At 47.9% G+C, this 17,891-nt stretch overlaps 1 protein-coding gene across 2 annotated transcripts in view; it reads left to right on the forward strand.

Moving 5' to 3' along the window:
- Positions 1–17,891, forward strand: part of NPHP4 (nephrocystin 4) — a 286,074-nt gene that overhangs the window by 10,789 nt on the left and 257,394 nt on the right. For both annotated transcript variants that reach the window (XM_083162998.1, XM_083162997.1), the window contains exon 2: positions 23–192. The gene's annotated coding sequence lies outside the window, so the exon portion shown is untranslated. The remainder of the gene's footprint in view (positions 1–22; positions 193–17,891) is intronic.

Genomic DNA, 17,891 nt, shown 5'->3' on the forward strand with positions numbered 1-17,891 from the left:
CTGTCATTGGTTTATTCTGAAGGCGGGTCCTTAAGAACAGCCGGTGGCAACAAGATGACTGAGTGGGGGAACATCTTTGCCCAGAATCGGGTAATACCACAGCACATACAGAGATGGAAGCATCGTTCTTCTGCGGACACGGTGGGATTCAGATTTTCCTAGGAAACTCTGGAAGGATCCCCAAACAAACAGGTGACCTACATATAGCATCATTGCCGATTTTGGTGGTTCACTATAAATTATTATTGTTGCTGAGCTGAGATATCTGATTGGTAACAACCAAATGGCAAAATGTTTCAGTGTGTGCTCAAGGTAGATCGCTTACCGTTACCAAAGTTTAGAGAGAATGATCAATCGTGTTGGAAAACATAACCACACAGTCCCATAGCCACTATACATATCGCTATCGCTATGGCCCCCACACACGGAGCGATGTAGTTAGATTGCTTAGAAAATGCCCTGATATTGCCTCGTGTGTAGGGCCCATAATGCGTTCCATCACTGTGTACAAGTCATTGCTATTCATTTAATTTAATCTTTCCCAAACCTACTGGTTCATTCACAACAGGGCTGCGTTCGCAAATCTAACTCTCTCTGCACATGTTACATCTGTCCCACCTGCAGTGCTCACGGTTTTGTCCATTTGAGAAGGAATTTGCCTCTGAGAGTGAACCAGAACAAGGCCCATAATAATTGTTTTATGAAGTTATTCTATCCAAACCGTGGAAGCTTATTGTTCTGAACAGGATGTCATTTACTTTTATTACTGCCCCAAAAAAAGCTAAAGTTTGAAACAATAGCGTCTGGGTGAATAATTCATACTAATCCTTGTTTTTAGAGAAATCGGAGAGCGAGAGTAAACATGGAAGGAACAGAGCACAAATTAGCAGCTGCGCTGGAAAATTCCTGATCGCCCTGTGTTACATTTGCTGTGTCAGTGGCTAGATCACTTCAATCATTGGAAGAACTAAGGGTAATGGACAAAACCATGCTGCTCTGCAGGTGGGGCAGATGTAACATGTGCAGAGAGAGGGAGTTAGATTTGGGTACGGTTTGTACTTTAAACTGAAACCTATATTGCAGTGTAAAAAGAAATCACTCAGTATTTCCTTGCACAGAAACAACATAACTAGCCCAAATCTAAAGGCCCATACACACTTAACAATCTTGGTCACAATATCGTTTACAAAGTGCTTTCTGAACGATATTGTTAACAATATCGGCCAGTGTGTACGCTGTGCATCGTTAACAATTCGCACTCCCGCGTGGTGTTAACGACCCCCTTCCTCGTCTGAGCATGTTCGGACAAGGGAGGTCATTGTTAAAGCCTGCCATATGCTGCAGCATGACCATCGGTTCCCCCTGCCATCTGCCCGCTCGCATGCAGTGTGTCTGCACTTGCTGATGCCAGGTCCCCGCCGCCTACAATATTGGTGTCGGCATAGATCATTTTAGTGTGTATGGGGCTTTACTCTCTCTCTCCTCTCTCTCTCTCTCTCTCTCTCTCTCTCTCTCTCTCTCTCTCTCTCTCTCTCTCTCTCTCTCTCTCTCTCTCTCTCTCTCTCTCTCTCTCTCTCTCTCTCTTTCTCTCTCTCTCCACATGTTACATCTGCCCCACCTGCAGTGCACATGGTTTTGTCCATTAGCAAACCAAGGGGGTCATTCTGATCTGTTCGATCCTAGGCGTATTCGCACCAGGGACCCATGTTTGCACTGTGCGCATGTGCAGGGCTGCTGTGCAGGGATGCCTTCCGTTTGCACAGGGGGGGGAGGGGGGGGGGGGGGGCAGATCAAGGCGGACAGGGACTGTGGATGCCCAGCACTTCCTGTGCATACCCACGAAAATGGGGGGTATGCACAGGGGGGGGGGGGGGGCATTCACTTGCCCGGCGGGTGGCGTTAGTTGGCTCAATACGCAGCGGATTCATGCTGCTTTTTAAATCAACCAGAATCAGGCCCCAAATGTGCTTTGCGAGTGAACCTGAATCACCCCCTACATTTTAGATAAAATTGTTCAGTCCTTACGGTGCTGCTGCAGTTGTTATGAAGGGGCCACATGTGTCTCGGGCCCCAAAATCCAGTTTGATTAAAATTAAATGGTGTTTCTTCCTTTTACAGAACCAAATAATTTACCCAAAATAAATTGCTTTATGCTTAGGTTGTTATTATTATTATTATTATAATATTTCATTTATAAGGCGTTACAATTGTTTGGCAGCTCTGTAAATAGGGCACACATTAGAACAGTACAGGGTACACAGAACTAAACATAATGGTAACTGAAGCATTAAGGCAGAAAAAAAGGTAACAATTAGCTGCACAATGCTTAGTACACAGTACAGCTGGGATGTAGGGAGGCAGAGGAGCAGTCTGCGTGTTACAGGGGCAGGTGTCAGTGGTAGAGATGACCACAGGTAACAGCAGCATAATGCTTAGTACACAATACAACTGGGATGTAGGGAAGCAGAGGAGCAGTCTGCATGTTACAGTACATGGGGCAGGTGTCAGTGGTAGAGATGAGCACAGGTAACAGCAGCACAATTCTTAGTACACAGTACAGCTGGGATGTAGGGAGGCAGAGGAGCAGTCTGCATGTTACCAGGGGCAGGTGTCTGTGGCAGAGATGAGCACAGGTAACAGCAGCACAATTCTTAGTACACAGTACAGCTGGGATGTAGGGAGGCAGAGGAGCAGTCTGCATGTTACCAGGGGCAGGTGTCTGTGGCAGAGATGAGCACAGGTAACAGCAGCACAATTCTTAGTACACAGTACAGCTGGGATGTAGGGAGGCAGAGGGGCAGTCTGCATGTTACCAGGGGCAGGTGTCTGTGGTAGAGATGAGCACAGGTAACAGCAGCACAATTCTTAGTACACAGTACAGCTGGGATGTAGGGAAGCAGAGGAGCAGTCTGCATGTTACCAGGGGCAGGTGTCAGTGGTAGAGATGTGCACAAGTAACAGCAGCACAATGCTTAGTACACAATACAGCTGGGATGTAGGGAGGCAGAGGAGCAGTCTGCATGTTACATGGGGCAGGTGTCTGTGGTAGAGATGAGCACAGGTAACAGCAGCACTTAGTACACAATACAGCTGGGATGTAGGGAAGCAGAGGAGCAGTCTGCATGTTACCGGGGGCAGGTGTCAGTGGTAGAGATGAGCACAGGTAACAGCAGCACTTAGTACACAATACAGCTGGGATGTAGGGAAGCAGAGGAGCAGTCTGCATGTTACCAGGGGCAGGTGTCAGTGGTAGAGATGAGCACAGGTAACAGCAGCACTTAGTACACAATACAGCTGGGATGTAGGGAAGCAGAGGAGCAGTCTGCATGTTACCAGGGGCGGGTGTCAGTGGTAGAGATGAGCACAGGTAACAGCAGCACTTAGTACACAATACAGCTGGGATGTAGGGAAGCAGAGGAGCAGTCTGCATGTTACCAGGGGCGGGTGTCAGTGGTAGAGATGAGCACAGGTAACAGCAGCACTTAGTACACAATACAGCTGGGATGTAGGGAAGCAGAGGAGCAGTCTGCATGTTACCAGGGGAAGGTGTCGGTGGTAGAGATGAGCACAGGTAACAGCAGCACTTAGTACACAATACAGCTGGGATGTAGGGAAGCAGAGGAGCAGTCTGCATGTTACCAGTGGTAGAAATGAGCACAGGTAACAGCAGCACAATTCTTAGTACACAGTACAGCTGGGATGTAGGGAGGCAGAGGGGCAGTCTGCATGTTACCAGGGGCAGGTGTCTGTGGTAGAGATGAGCACAGGTAACAGCAGCACAATTCTTAGTACACAGTACAGCTGGGATGTAGGGAAGCAGAGGAGCAGTCTGCATGTTACCAGGGGCAAGTGTCAGTGGATGAGATGAGCACACGTAACAGCAGCACTTAGTACACAATACAGCTGGGATGTAGGGACGCAGAGAAGCAGTCTGCATGTTACCAGGGGCAGGTGTCTGTGGTAAAGATGAGCACAGGTAACAGCAGCACAATGCTTAGTACACAATACAGCTGGGATGTAGGGACGCAGAGAAGCAGTCTGCATGTTACCAGGGGCAGGTGTCTGTGGTAAAGATGAGCACAGGTAACAGCAGCACAATTCTTAGTACACAGTACAGCTGGGATGTAGGGAGGCAGAGGGGCAGTCTGCATGTTACCAGGGGCAGGTGTCAGTGGTAGAAATGAGCACAGGTAACAGCAGCACAATTCTTAGTACACAGTACAGCTGGGATGTAGGGAGGCAGAGGGGCAGTCTGCATGTTACCAGGGGCAGGTGTCAGTGGTAGAGATGGATGAACACAAGTGAGAAGAGATGTGGGTATACATGGCAGGTGAGTAAGAGAGCTGTAACTGAAATGCAAGAAGAGGGCTGTAAGAACAGAAGGGACGAGGGCCCTGGGAGGGGGATAGAGACTGGTGTCCTGATGTGCAGGCAAGGAGCCCTGAAGGCAAGAACTGAGCATGGCAGGGATGGCCAGGATATGAAGCTGCAGGTTGGGAGAGCGGTGTCGGTACTAGGTTATACAGAAGGGGACGCTTTGATAAACAGGTGGGTTTTCAGTGAACAATTGAAGCAAGGTCAGGGAGAGTGTAATAAAGTGAGGGAGCTCTTAGGAAATCGTAGATAATCGAATGGGATGCAATGGAGGAGAGGCGGCGGTCACTGGCTGACAGGAGAGGGTGGGAGAAAGTGTGTAGGGAAATGGGGTTATAGTGTATAGCTACACACACTACAACAGCTGTAGATTTAACAGGGACCAAAATGTGACAGCGTCCAACTCCTGTATTCCTGTAATAACAATTAAATACAACAAACAGGAACAGAAATATTTTGGATATTCTTTTTTTTTTATGTGTTCTGTTTTTATTGAAAATAGTTAGCAAAATACAGATTTGTTGCAGAGGAAAAATATTATGGTAGTATTCAATGAAATAAAAGCACAAGAAGTCATGGAAATAACAGTTTGATACAAATCTGTATATAACAATAAACAATATGAGGGGAAATTGAGATAAGGGCCCTTATTCTGATCGGTGCGGCCGGATCCGAATATGCGGCCAGGACCGTGCGTGCGAAACCCCGCCTTCCATACGGATCGCCAACTCCGTCCGTACGCGGTAAGAAGCTGGCCGAACGGACCGCACGTGTATTTTACATGGAATACGCCTCCTCCATCTCAGGGAACCTCCCCCATCATTCGATGGTCGCAGACTATCGAATGCAGGACCGAGTGGTCCACCAGCTCCCGCAACCTCAGACCACACGGACATTTTTCCGTGCAAAAGCAGGGATCTGGCCGGGCAGCTGACATTCGGCGATGTCATATGACTGCCCCCTACACGTGCGTCACGGCCGCATTACCATACGTACGCCCAGCGTTTGCATGGGAACGCCCATGAAACGCGGAGTGTAAACATATGGTAATGAACCCAAATAGCCCTTCACGCCCCTCTCCACCCCCTGTTCGGAGTGTTCACATTTCATGTGGAATTTGGCCGTACGCCCCGCTCGCACATGCGCAGAGACGCCTCTGCACATGCGCAGACACAAAACATCGGCGGCGCGAACGCACGCGGATATTACCGCACCAACCAGAATAAGGGCCAAAGAGAGAAGAAGGGGAGTGGAGAAGGGGTGTAGGAACATGGGGTACAATATCTCTGTATCTGGTCCATTCAAGAATTCTGTTGAGGTGAATAGCGTGGTTGTTTAATAGAGGATAGAAGGGGGAGGAAGTTGGCCGAAAATAAATTAGAGATACATTTCTCGTAAGTTTTACCCCAAGATAAACAATATGTGAGGAGTTCCATGAGGGAAGGGAAAGGAATTTTGAAGTCCTGCAACTAGGGTGGAAGGGGAGGAAATGTTTAAGGCCGAAGATTTGGAGAAATTAGTTTTATATTCTATATTTCCATAGTTTGAAGTATTTGCATACCATGATGATATATTTTGGAGATCCAAGTCTAAACACTAAATGCACTTCTTTTTCATATACATCTTTATATACATTAGCCTGAAGGTCATTTTATACAATATTTTAATAATTGGGTGCATGAAACCTCAGTACACAAAAGGTGTCACTATATCAATCGCACCGAAAATATTTTGGATTTCAGATTTTTTTTTTTTTTATATGGGAGGCTCAACCTGAAGTTGCAATGTATGGGTTCATCTATCGTATCTGCAGTATAGAACTGTATGGATGGTCCTCAGGGTAACAGAGATATACTGTAGGATGATGGGAAACATGAAGTGAGTAGCTGAAGAGATGATTGGTGAGGAGCATGGCATGGGTAGCTGAGGAGATGAGTGATGGGAACATGGAGTGGGTAGCTGTGGAGGTGAGTGACGGGAATATGGAGTGGGTAGCAGAGGAGATTAGTGACGGGAACATGAAGTGGGTGGCTGAGAAGGTGAGTTGCGGGAATATGAACTAGGTAGCTGGGGAGATGAGTGATGGGAACATAAAGTGAGTGGCTGAGGAGGTGAGTGACGGGAACATGAAGTGGGTGGCTGAGGAGGTGAGTGACGGGAACATAAAGTGGGTAGCTGAGGAGATGAGTGACGGGAACATAAAGTGGGTAGCTGAGGAGATGAGTGACAGGAACATGAAGTGGGTGGCTGAGGAGGTGAGTGACGGGAACATGAAGTGGGTGGCTGAGGAGGTGAGTGACGGGAACATGAAGTGGGTAGCTGAGGAGATGAGTGACAGGAACATGAAGTGGGTGGCTGAGGAGGTGAGTGACGGGAACATGAAGTGGGTAGCTGAGGAGATGAGTGACAGGAACATGAAGTGGGTAGCTGAGGAGATGAGTGCCAGGAACATGAAGTGGGTAGCTGAGGAGATGAGTGCCAGGAACATGAAGTGGGTGGCTGAGGAGGTGAGTGACGGGAACATGAAGTGGGTAGCTGAGGAGATGAGTGCCAGGAACATGAAGTGGGTAGCTGAGGAGATGAGTGACAGGAACATGAAGTGGGTAGCTGAGGAGGTGAGTGACGGGAACATGAAGTGGGTGGCTGAGGAGGTGAGTGACAGAACCATGAAGTGGGTGGCTGAGGAGGTGAGTGACGGGAACATGAAGTGGGTGGCTGAGGAGGTGAGTGACAGGAACATGAAGTGGGTGGCTGAGGAGATGAGTGACAGGAACATGAAGTGGGTGGCTGAGGAGATGAGTGACAGGAACATGAAGTGGGTGGCTGAGGAGATGAGTGACAGGAACATGAAGTGGGTAGCTGAGGAGGTGAGTGACGGGAACATGAAGTGGGTGGCTGAGGAGGTGAGTGACAGAACCATGAAGTGGGTGGCTGAGGAGGTGAGTGACGGGAACATGAAGTGGGTGGCTGAGGAGATGAGTGACAGGAACATGAAGTGGGTGGCTGAGGAGATGAGTGACAGGAACATGAAGTGGGTAGCTGAGGAGATGAGTGACAGGAACATGAAGTGGGTGGCTGAGGAGGTGAGTGACGGGAACATGAAGTGGGTAGCTGAGGAGATGAGTGACAGGAACATGAAGTGGGTAGCTGAGGAGATGAGTGACGGGAACATGAAGTGGGTAGAGGAGGAGGTAAGTGACGGGAACATGAAGTGGATAGCTGAGGGAATGAATGATGGGAACATGAACTAGGTAGCAGAGGAGATGGGTGATAAGAATTGCAGGGAGAGAGACTGTAACGGGTTGGTGAATGGTATCTCTACATAGAATAATATAAAGTCCCCGATAAGCATTTAGGCCCTTATTCTGATCTGGGCGGTACGGCCCGCGTGCGGCCGTACCGCCGATGTTTTCGCTCTGCACATGCGCAGAGGTCACTCTGCGCATGTGCAGGGGAAATCGCCGCACAAAAATTTTATACGCCGCAAAGGGGGCGTATAGGGGCGTGAGGGGCTTAATAGCCTCATTTACCTATGAATACGCCCAGCGTTTCATGGGCGTTCCCATGCAAACGCGGGGCGTATGCATGGTAATGAGGCTATGACGCCAGTGATGGGGGCGGAAAGCTGACATCGCCGGATGTCAGCTCTCCGCCCCCATACAAGCTTTCAAACGGACGATTGTCCGTGTGGTCTAAGCTTGCGTGAGCTGCTGGAGCGTGCGGCCCTGCCTTCGATGGTCGCCGACCATCGAATGCAGGGGGCAGCTCCCACCATGGTGGAGGCGTACGCCCCACCATTTTCATGCGGATCGCCAGCCGTCCGCGTACGGACGGCCGTGGCGATCCGTATTGTAGGCGGGGATTGGTTTGTGCGGCCGGAGCAACGTATGCGGCTCCGGCCGCACAGACCAGAATAAGGGCCTTAGCTATCTGGGCTAATCTCGAAAACCACTGACGGATTTTGATGTGTTTTTCACAAGCCATTTTTCAATCAAGATTCACGTGTATGATACGTTAATCTATGACAAAAGGGAGCTGAGCAGTGACCATTTTATTGAACAAAGTCAAAGAACAAACAAGTGCTTATGCTGCCTAAATAGTTAAATATCTAGAACACCGATGGACTCTGTTTTGTAATATGTAGTGATCCATTTTATCTGGTTTCTCTTAAAAAAAGGAGATATCAGCCTTCCAGCAGCTGGTTACTGCTCCAGCTCCACACACCTGGTATGTAGTTTTATATACTCGTTGGCAGATTGCTTTGCCTCCTGAACTCTGATCACCTAGTCCCCAATACCATTTGGTAGGTAGGATTCTCTAGTTTTTAATTCCATTAAAATCTAAGGGATCTATTTCCAGGAACTGGAGATATCTGCAGTCAAGCAAGCTGTCCTCCCACCAGAAAATTATGAATAATAAGCCGACTCCACTATTCACCCCTCCTCTTCGTATTCAACATCCTCTACCACCCTGGAAGTTATGTATCAGGGCCCCTTCATTCAGCCCAATGCCCCCTTCTCCCACCATCTGTGCAGTAAAGGGGTAATTAGTGTAAATGACTGATCCAGGCCCTACATGCTGAGCGGTTGATATAATACCCCCTACCACCCGTGGGACATCAAAGCTTCCCCCTACCACTGGAGGATCGGTAGGGGCCCCAATTTTTTATTATTATTTATATACATTTGGTCTATCTTTAATACTTTAACTGACCCGGCATATACTGGGTCACCATGTCCATCTCCGTGCTTTGCTCCGCCCCTCTGGAAACCCCCTTCTGAAAATCCTGCGTTTGCCCCTGCAGATCACTTAACTGGTGCACATCTGTAGTCATTACTAACGGTCACATTTTCAAACCTGCTGCATTCCTTCCTACTATAGATCCACAGGTTGCCTGAGATACAGGACTGTTGGAAGATCTTGACAGGTTTGGCCACCCCTGGTCTAGAATGATGAACTAAATGGAGGGGGGGTGATGGTAGATGAACGGGAAGGCAGACGTAGGTACCCCTCTCCCCATCAAGTGACACTGACACATTCAGTATTTTAGGTGCCCCTTTAAAACCTTTAGCCCTAGGTGACTGTCTAGGTTGCCCTAATTGTTCTGTAGCTCCAGATCTAGAACCAGGTGAGTCAAAGTTGTAAGTGTAGATAACTTGATCTAAAATAGATAATGATACAATAAATACTAATACGATGCATATTAAGCTTAATGTAAATGTGTTCACAGACCTAAGTCACTGTTACAATCTGACACAGCATGTGTAAAGTATAACAAGCCTTCTCCGTACAGAATATCAATCAGAACTAGTTTTTATTTGAAGGGATCCTGTAACTACAGTATGTTCATTTTGAATCTCGGACCTGCCGCCTGCTGTTGATGAAACACTTTGACCATGCTGGAGCCCTGTACAAATTGTGAGATCACAGTGGGTAACATATTATTTGGGCTGGGGAACTGATCCCTCATCCCAATGCAGTGTGAGGAGAACTGAAGGAAAGTGACATAGCAGTATTGGATACCAAGCACTCTGTCTTGTGGGAAACAGACTAAAGGAAAATATATTTCTATATCATCATTTTTTATTTGAATATTGAGTGAGAAAAAGAAAATGCCTTGTTTCCCCAGCACACTGAATGTTACAGGTAACCAGATATAAAGAACACATGTTTGCAGAAATCTTGGTTAAAGTACATTTGCAAAAATATGGGTAAGCCCCCAAGCCATCCATAAAGCTCTTAAGAACCCCATACACTAGTCCGATTAGACCAGTTTTCACCCGATTCGAACTGTCAGGCCGAAAAATCAGGTGAAAAGTGGCTAAATCTAATGTAATTGCCATCAGATCGGAGTCTGAGGTCAGACCTGCTGCACAACCCGACCTCTGACTGTGGTACGTCACATGTGGAAGGAACTGGGAAGGTCTTGGGTGGCGCAAGTGGGATCAGACAGCCATACACTGCTGTGAGAAATTGCAGTAGCGTATGACCACCTTACAGTTTAGGTATATTTTAAGTAAGAACCAATATCAAGTGGCACTATACTAGTTAATTATAGGACCCCCACTGGGGATAACATAGGCTTGGGGTGCAGTGACCCTAGATTGGTGTGGCTGGGTGTCTCTGAGGTGGCACACTATTGCATTCTACTGGTCACTTCTCTCTTACTAATAATCTCATCACTAACGCTTCCTGTAATATATTCATTTCATTCATCACTTTTGTGTCACTTTTTTTACATACAGTAGTTCTGGTTTCTTACACTTACTAACACTTTTTAACACTTTTTTTTTTACTGGTGTGCTGCTGGGTATGGTACGGGACTCCGACAGTCGGGATCCCGACAGTCATTATCCTGACGTCGGGATCCCGACTGCTCGGAGTCAGACAGCATGGCGAGCACAAAAAAGCCCCTTGCAGGCTCGCCACGCTGCGCTCGCCTATTGTGGAGCCCCACGAGGGAAAGTAGCGGGTGGCCGTCTGGGCTTTTTTGTGCTTTTTTCGCCGTTTTGACAGTCGGGATCCCGACGCCGGGAACCCGTCCAGCACCCGTGCTGCTCTGGGATATCTGGCTTATGCACCTAGATATAGAAATAGGGTCCCCCAATACTCAGAGAAGCCTTGACGGATGGCTTGGGGGCTTACCCATTTATTTGCTCACAGGGCCGGGGGGGAGCGGCGCGCAGCGTCATTCCATGGAGGGGGGTGGGGTGGTGGTGATGTGGCCGGCCGCCGGGTCGCTCCATGGGGGGGGGGGGGGGACTTAAGAGTTGCTCACCTCCATCCTGCTCCCTCCTGCAGCCATCTAGTGGCCGGCACCCCAGGCAGATGCCTAAAGCTGCCTAGTGGGGCCGGCCCTGTTTGCTAATATACGTAACCAAGATCTCTGCTGGTTACTGATATCATTCAGTGTGCTGGGGGTAACAATGGACCAAATGTAATAGGGTGTGAGAATCGGAAAGTGAGTGATTTTGGGAGATTTTTCCCTTTTTTTTTTTTTTAAAGCGGCAATCATTTACACTGAATAACCAGGTTGATTTTACGGGATGCGGTCACCTATTAGAATGAACTTATGTCTACAGTCATTAGGTCGACCCCACTAGGTCGACTGGCAGGAAGGTCGACCTGACTTAAGGTCGACATGGGCCAAGGTCGACATGACTTAAGGTCGAATTTGCATAAAGGTCGACATGAGGAAGGTCGACTGGTCATAAGGTCGACATGGGTTTTTCACTGTTTTTTGAGCCGACATGTGCCGACAGGCGGTATTTCATGCCCTACCATCCACTAGGGCGTGGTGGGAGAATAAAATAGTGTGCCGAGTGCAGCGAGGCACCGTGCCCGAAGCATTGCGAGCGAAGCGAGCGATGCGAGGGTCCGATTCTCATTGCCAACTGTGTCCATGTCGACTGTGTCGACATTCGGATCAAAAAACTGAAAAACCCATGTCGACCTTATGACCAGTCGACCTTCCTCATGTCGACCTTTATGCAAATTCGACCTTAAGTCAGGTCGACCTTCCTGCCAGTCGACCTAGTGGGGTCGACCTAATGACTGTAGACCTAAATGCAGTCTGACGAATGATCCCATTCCGATTTTACCATGTAATTGATTGCCGCTAGGGATGCCAATCCCAGGGCATTTTTTCAATCCTGGGATTCGGGTTTGAAAAATGCTCAATCACAGGATTTCAGGATTGGCCTCCCTAATAAAAAAATAATTAAAAAAATGCGCCCACCCCCCAAACAGCACATGTCAATGTAAAGGTGAACTAATCCCCCCATTCCTCCCCATCCCCCCTGTCCTGCACTGTCACTTGGTGGTGGTTACAGGCAGCAGCAGGACCATCTCCTGTTCTTTTTTTTTTGTGCTGGGTGTGGCCCGCTGTGCCAGTGTGCTGGCAGTAAGGGAGCGGCATGGGGGCAGCTGGGCTGCGCAGCATGACTCTGTCTTGTGCATAGTCGCACTGCCGGGGTTCAGTAGCAGCCAGTCAAACTTCTAGTCCAAAATCCCGGGATCCCTAATTGCCGCTTTAAAAAATGGCGAAAACGGAATTGAATTAAAAGGATAGTAATTGGTAAAATAAAAGTGTATTAAATGTAATTGGGTACTTATGTATTATCACGGCGCCCATCGCATCGCATACCACTAATTAAGGTATGCGATGGCATGCGATGGCATGCGATGGGACCCGATTTCAGCCTTTCCCCGGGCTGAGTATACAATTTTAATATCGCGTTGCATCGCATGCCATTATAATGGCATGTGATGCGATGTGACGTGATCATGCCCGATTTGGGCTTATTCCCATGTTAAATGACCCCCCAGACCCGATTTTTAATTGTATACCCACCCTGATGGGTAATGAGTATGTTAAATGCCCCCCTATTGTTAACGCCAGCCCACTATCAACGCCAACCCGAAGCGTGGCGAGCGCAGCGGTATGCGTCCTCCGACCTTTTCATACCCCCACTATCCACGTCGGTGTGGAGTTGGTTTTATATAGTGCAGCGAGCCACCGAGCCTGAAGCGTGGCGAGGGGACACGGAATATATGTGAAGTCATCCGCGTCCCCTCGCTGCGCTCGCCACGCTTCAGGCTCAGTGGCTCGCTGCGCTCGCCACACTATATAATATTAACTCCACGCCGACGTGGATAGTGGGGGTATGAAAGGGTCGGAGGACACGTACCGCTGCGCTCGCCACGCTTCGAGTTGGCGTTGATAGTGGGGTGGCGTTAACAATGGGGGGGCATTTAACATAGTCATTACCCATCAGGGTGGGTGTACAATCAAAAATCGGGTCTGGGGGGGCATTTAACGTAGGAATCGGGCATCTGGGTGCCTGTACAATTAAAAATCGGGTCTAATTGCGTTGCATCGCATGCGATCATATCGCATGCGATGCAATGCAACGCGATTTTTGATCGTACAATGCCCTACGATGGAAACCGTGGGCGCCGTGATAATAAACAAGTACCTGTAATTGTTTAACAAGTGCTCAGAGATATTGGAGTGTGATTTGTAGCCTGATTCAGACATGACTGCTCAATAGGGAATTCACAAATCGATCAATTATTGAACAACTGCACATCCATACAATTTGCTACAGAAAATGCATATTAACCATAAAAGCAATAATAATTTGGTACTCTTTACCTAGAACGGCGCCCATCGCGGTGGTCGCTGGTACATCGCATGCCGTTATTGTCACATACGATGCGACCGATGCGATCAACGTTTTCACGTAGTATTTCTATATTTCATTGAAATACCGTTGGTCGCATCGTGCACAACCAAAACGGCCGCGATGGGTTTGATTTCAACTATTTCGCATAGGGAACAATGTTAAATTCCCTTCAGATCACAGGGGAAACGATTTAGGTTCTCTTAAATAGCCCGCAGACCAGGAGCAATGTAAAATAGGCCACATTCCACAAATTTGATTGAATAACCACCAAGAAGTGTGAAATGGGGCACTCCAACATTGCCAACGCCACCACACTATCAACGTCAACCCGAAGCGTGGGGCAGCGGTACGTGTCCTACGACCTTTTCATACCCCCACTATCCACGTCGGCGCGGAGTTGAGAATAGAAAGTGTGGCGAGCCCGAAGCATGTTAGAATCACTCCTTTCTGCTGCCCAACGTCATCAAAAAGTTTATTTGAGTGGACGGAGAGTGAGAGAAGAAGTAGACACACCGACAGAAAAGTAGATAAGTGTAAAGAGGACACTTCTGTAAGTAGTGTTAGGTCAGCCCTGATGGAACAGCATTGCAGCACTGAGATTCGCTACCAGAAAGTCTCTCTAACACAGAGTGAGAAACAGGTGATGATTAAATGCAAATTTATAGATATTTGGTAATAAATTTTATACTGTAATGAAGAGATTGGTTCAAAGACTGAAAGGCTTTGAAACTGCAGTACGCAGATGATACAAATAATCTATTGATTGACAGTCTACACTATACAAATTCCCCTTGCAACATGTAGAACCATTCAGTGACAGTGTACATACACTATCTGTCAATCATAAGGATATACAGCCGCCTCTGACTCCTGAAACAAAACTCCCTAATGGGATCCATTAAACTTAAATAAGTTAACCGTGTATTTATGTCTATGCACAGTGGAGTCTTGGACGCTCCCTATAAGCGCACAGGAATTGGGACAAGGATGTAATATGAAGCACTTGGGCAAATGAACAATCCTGTGTTATTGGCTCTATAAAAGATTTACTGTATAGTGATCCTTGTGGAAGGTGGCAACATTGTAATAAATAATGTCTCCATACAATCCTCCTTGTATGAGTGTCCGCTGATAGCATGTGGCTTTGTGCCGATGGTTGTGTTAAAAAATTCTACGGAATCTAACATGCTGGAAATCCTTGATTTACTCATACTGTGCTGATGATCTTCAGTTATCAGCACAACACAGAACTGCGCCAACTGATCATTCATATTGTTTGGTTAATATTTGTTTATACACATGCTTAAATATCTAAACAAATAGGCAAAATTTGGTGCTACATTGTGCAGTGACCACCTCAATGCCAGACCCACATTGCACAGCAACACCCTCATTACCAGCCACACCATGCACGGCAACACCCTCATTACCAGCCACACCATGCACAGCAACACCCTCACTATCAGCCACACCATGCACAGCAACACCCTCATTACCAGCCACACCATGCACAGCAACACCCTCATTACCAGCCACACCATGCACAGCAACACCCTCATTACCAGCAACACCATGCACAGCAACACCCTCATTACCAGCCACACCATGCACAGCAACACCCTCATTACCAGCCACACCATGCACGGCAACACCCCCATTACCTGCCACACCATGCACGGCAACACCCCCATTACCTGCCACACCATGCACGGCAACACCCTCATTACCTGCCACACCATGCACGGCAACACCCTCATTACCTGCCACACCATGCACGGCAACACCCTCATTAGCAGCCACACCATGCACGGCAACACCCTCACTACCAGCTACACCATGCACGGCAACACCCTCATTACCTGCCACACCATGTACGGCAACACCCTCATTACCAGCCACACCATGCACAGCAACACCCTCATTACCAGCCACACCATGCACAGCAACACCCTCATTAACAGCCACACCATGCACAGCAACACCCTCACTACCAGCCACACCATGCACAGCAACACCCTCACTACCTGCCACACCATGCACAGCAACACCCTCACTACCAGCCACACCATGCACAGCAACACCCTCATTACCTGCCACACCATGCACAGCAACACCCTCATTACCTGCCACACCATGCACAGCAACACCCTCATTACCAGCCACACCATGCACAGCAACACCCTCACTACCAGCCACACCATGCACAGCAACACCCTCATTACCAGCCACACCATGCACAGCAACACCCTCATTACCAGCCACACCATGCACAGCAACACCCTCATTACCAGCAACACCATGCACAGCAACACCCTCATTACCAGCCACACCATGCACAGCAACACCCTCATTACCAGCCACACCATGCACGGCAACACCCCCATTACCTGCCACACCATGCACAGCAACACCCTCATTACCAGCCACACCATGCACGGCAACACCCCCATTACCTGCCACACCATGCACGGCAACACCCCCATTACCTGCCACACCATGCACAGCAACACCCTCATTACCAGCCACACCATGCACAGCAACACCCTCATTACCAGCCACACCATGCACAGCAACACCCTCACTACCAGCCACACCATGCACAGCAACACCCTCACTACCAGCCACACAGTGCAAATTGCATCCTAACTGCCCACCTCACAGCAAACAGCGACTGTCTTATTGTAGGTGTGGCCAGAGTCACATGGGTGCACGTACATCCCCTATATAATCATCCTCCCTGTCCATCTGCCCCAGTGTTAACCTGGCACTGTATCCTCCCCTTCTGTCCTACCTAATCCCTCACTCTCCGGTATGTCTCCCTCATATCTATTCCTCCTCCCCATCCAACTCTACCTCACTTGCTCTCTCCGTCTGTCTTCTCCAGTTTTCTCTCTCTGGAAGGTGGGGGATGAGGGGTTGCGACGGACGGACGGATGGGGGGGGGGGGGCTGGGCTATGTTCTATCAGCCCTCTTTGTGCGTTTTCCCTCCCATCCCTATGTTCTATGTTTTATAGTGTTCATTCTAGCACCTGCTATCTTTAAAAACCCATGCAGTTCCTGTTCCCTGCCTGGGGTGTCACTGTCTGCTGTGGTGTTTCTAGCACAGGTCTGGTTTGCATATCAGTGTTGATATACAGACCACACTGTGCTGGATGCACTACAGCAGACAGGGACACCCCAGGCAGGGAACAGGAACTGCATGAGTTTTCAAGGATAGCGGGTGCTAGAATGAACACTATTTTATGTTGGGCAGCGGTAAACAATGGTCGCTTGTTATATGTATTAGTTCTTAGTAGCTAGTGGGTGTGCTCTTCAGTGAGTTTGGGGGTGTGGCCTAATTTTGTTGTTAATTTTAGTTCTGCATACCTCCCAACATGACCCTCTCCAGGAGGGACACAATGCTCCGCTCCTGGACTTCCCTTTGAACGTATGATTACCAGCACCTGCGGTGACCCTGGTTCATTATAAAGAAAGGCGCTTCAACACAGGTGATGGCAATCATGAATTAAGAGGGAAGACAAGGAACAGAGCATTGTGTCCCCCCTGGAGAGGGTCAAGGTATGGTTATGGCTGTTTTAAATCCGCAAATTTAAAAACATATATTTGGGCAGTGCAAATTATATTGTAAAACTTCTATTTTGCCTTTATGTATATAAGATAAAGTTTTAAAAAAACATTCAAAAGGCACAAGTAGTAATATACAAATATAAGGGGTGAAATATAATAGGATGAGAGATTCAAAAAGTGAGAGATTTGGTAAGAAATCTCCAGTTTATTTAAAGCGGCAATCATTAACACTGCAAAACCAGTTTGATTGTGAAGTGTAAATGATTGCCGCTTTAAAAAAACTGGAGATTTCTTCCCAAATCTCTCACTTTTTGAATCTCTCTTCCTATTAAATTTCACCCAAGGTGTCTCCTAAAAAAAAAAACCTTGTATGTAGCAATAAAATCTAACGTAAGCTACTTCAGTAGCAGAAGTGGCCGGGGCTAAGTAGGTCAACAATATCATTATTGGAAAAATCCATCATTTTATTATATTTGTGAGAAGAAGAGAAGATGATGCGGTTTGGATTTAAGTCTATTGATTTATTGCAGAACACTGTGTGCAGTGATGTCAGCGGCTCTGCAGCTGTCTGCCGGAGTGTAGCGGCGCACTGCGTGCCCTTGGAGTTTGCTGGTTCAGCTGTGTCTTGCGCTGTTCTTTTTGTTTCCGAAGCCAAAAAAAGAATAATTTGCTTAGTCTATTGTGTGGCTGTTACGCAGATAATACACCTGCATCCGTATACCGCTCCCGTACCCTGATGGCATTTTATTATTCCATATACA

Source organism: Crinia signifera, chromosome 19, assembly GCF_055691185.1.
Source record: "Crinia signifera chromosome 19, ASM5569118v1, whole genome shotgun sequence".
NCBI classification, from domain to species: domain Eukaryota; kingdom Metazoa; phylum Chordata; class Amphibia; order Anura; family Myobatrachidae; genus Crinia; species Crinia signifera.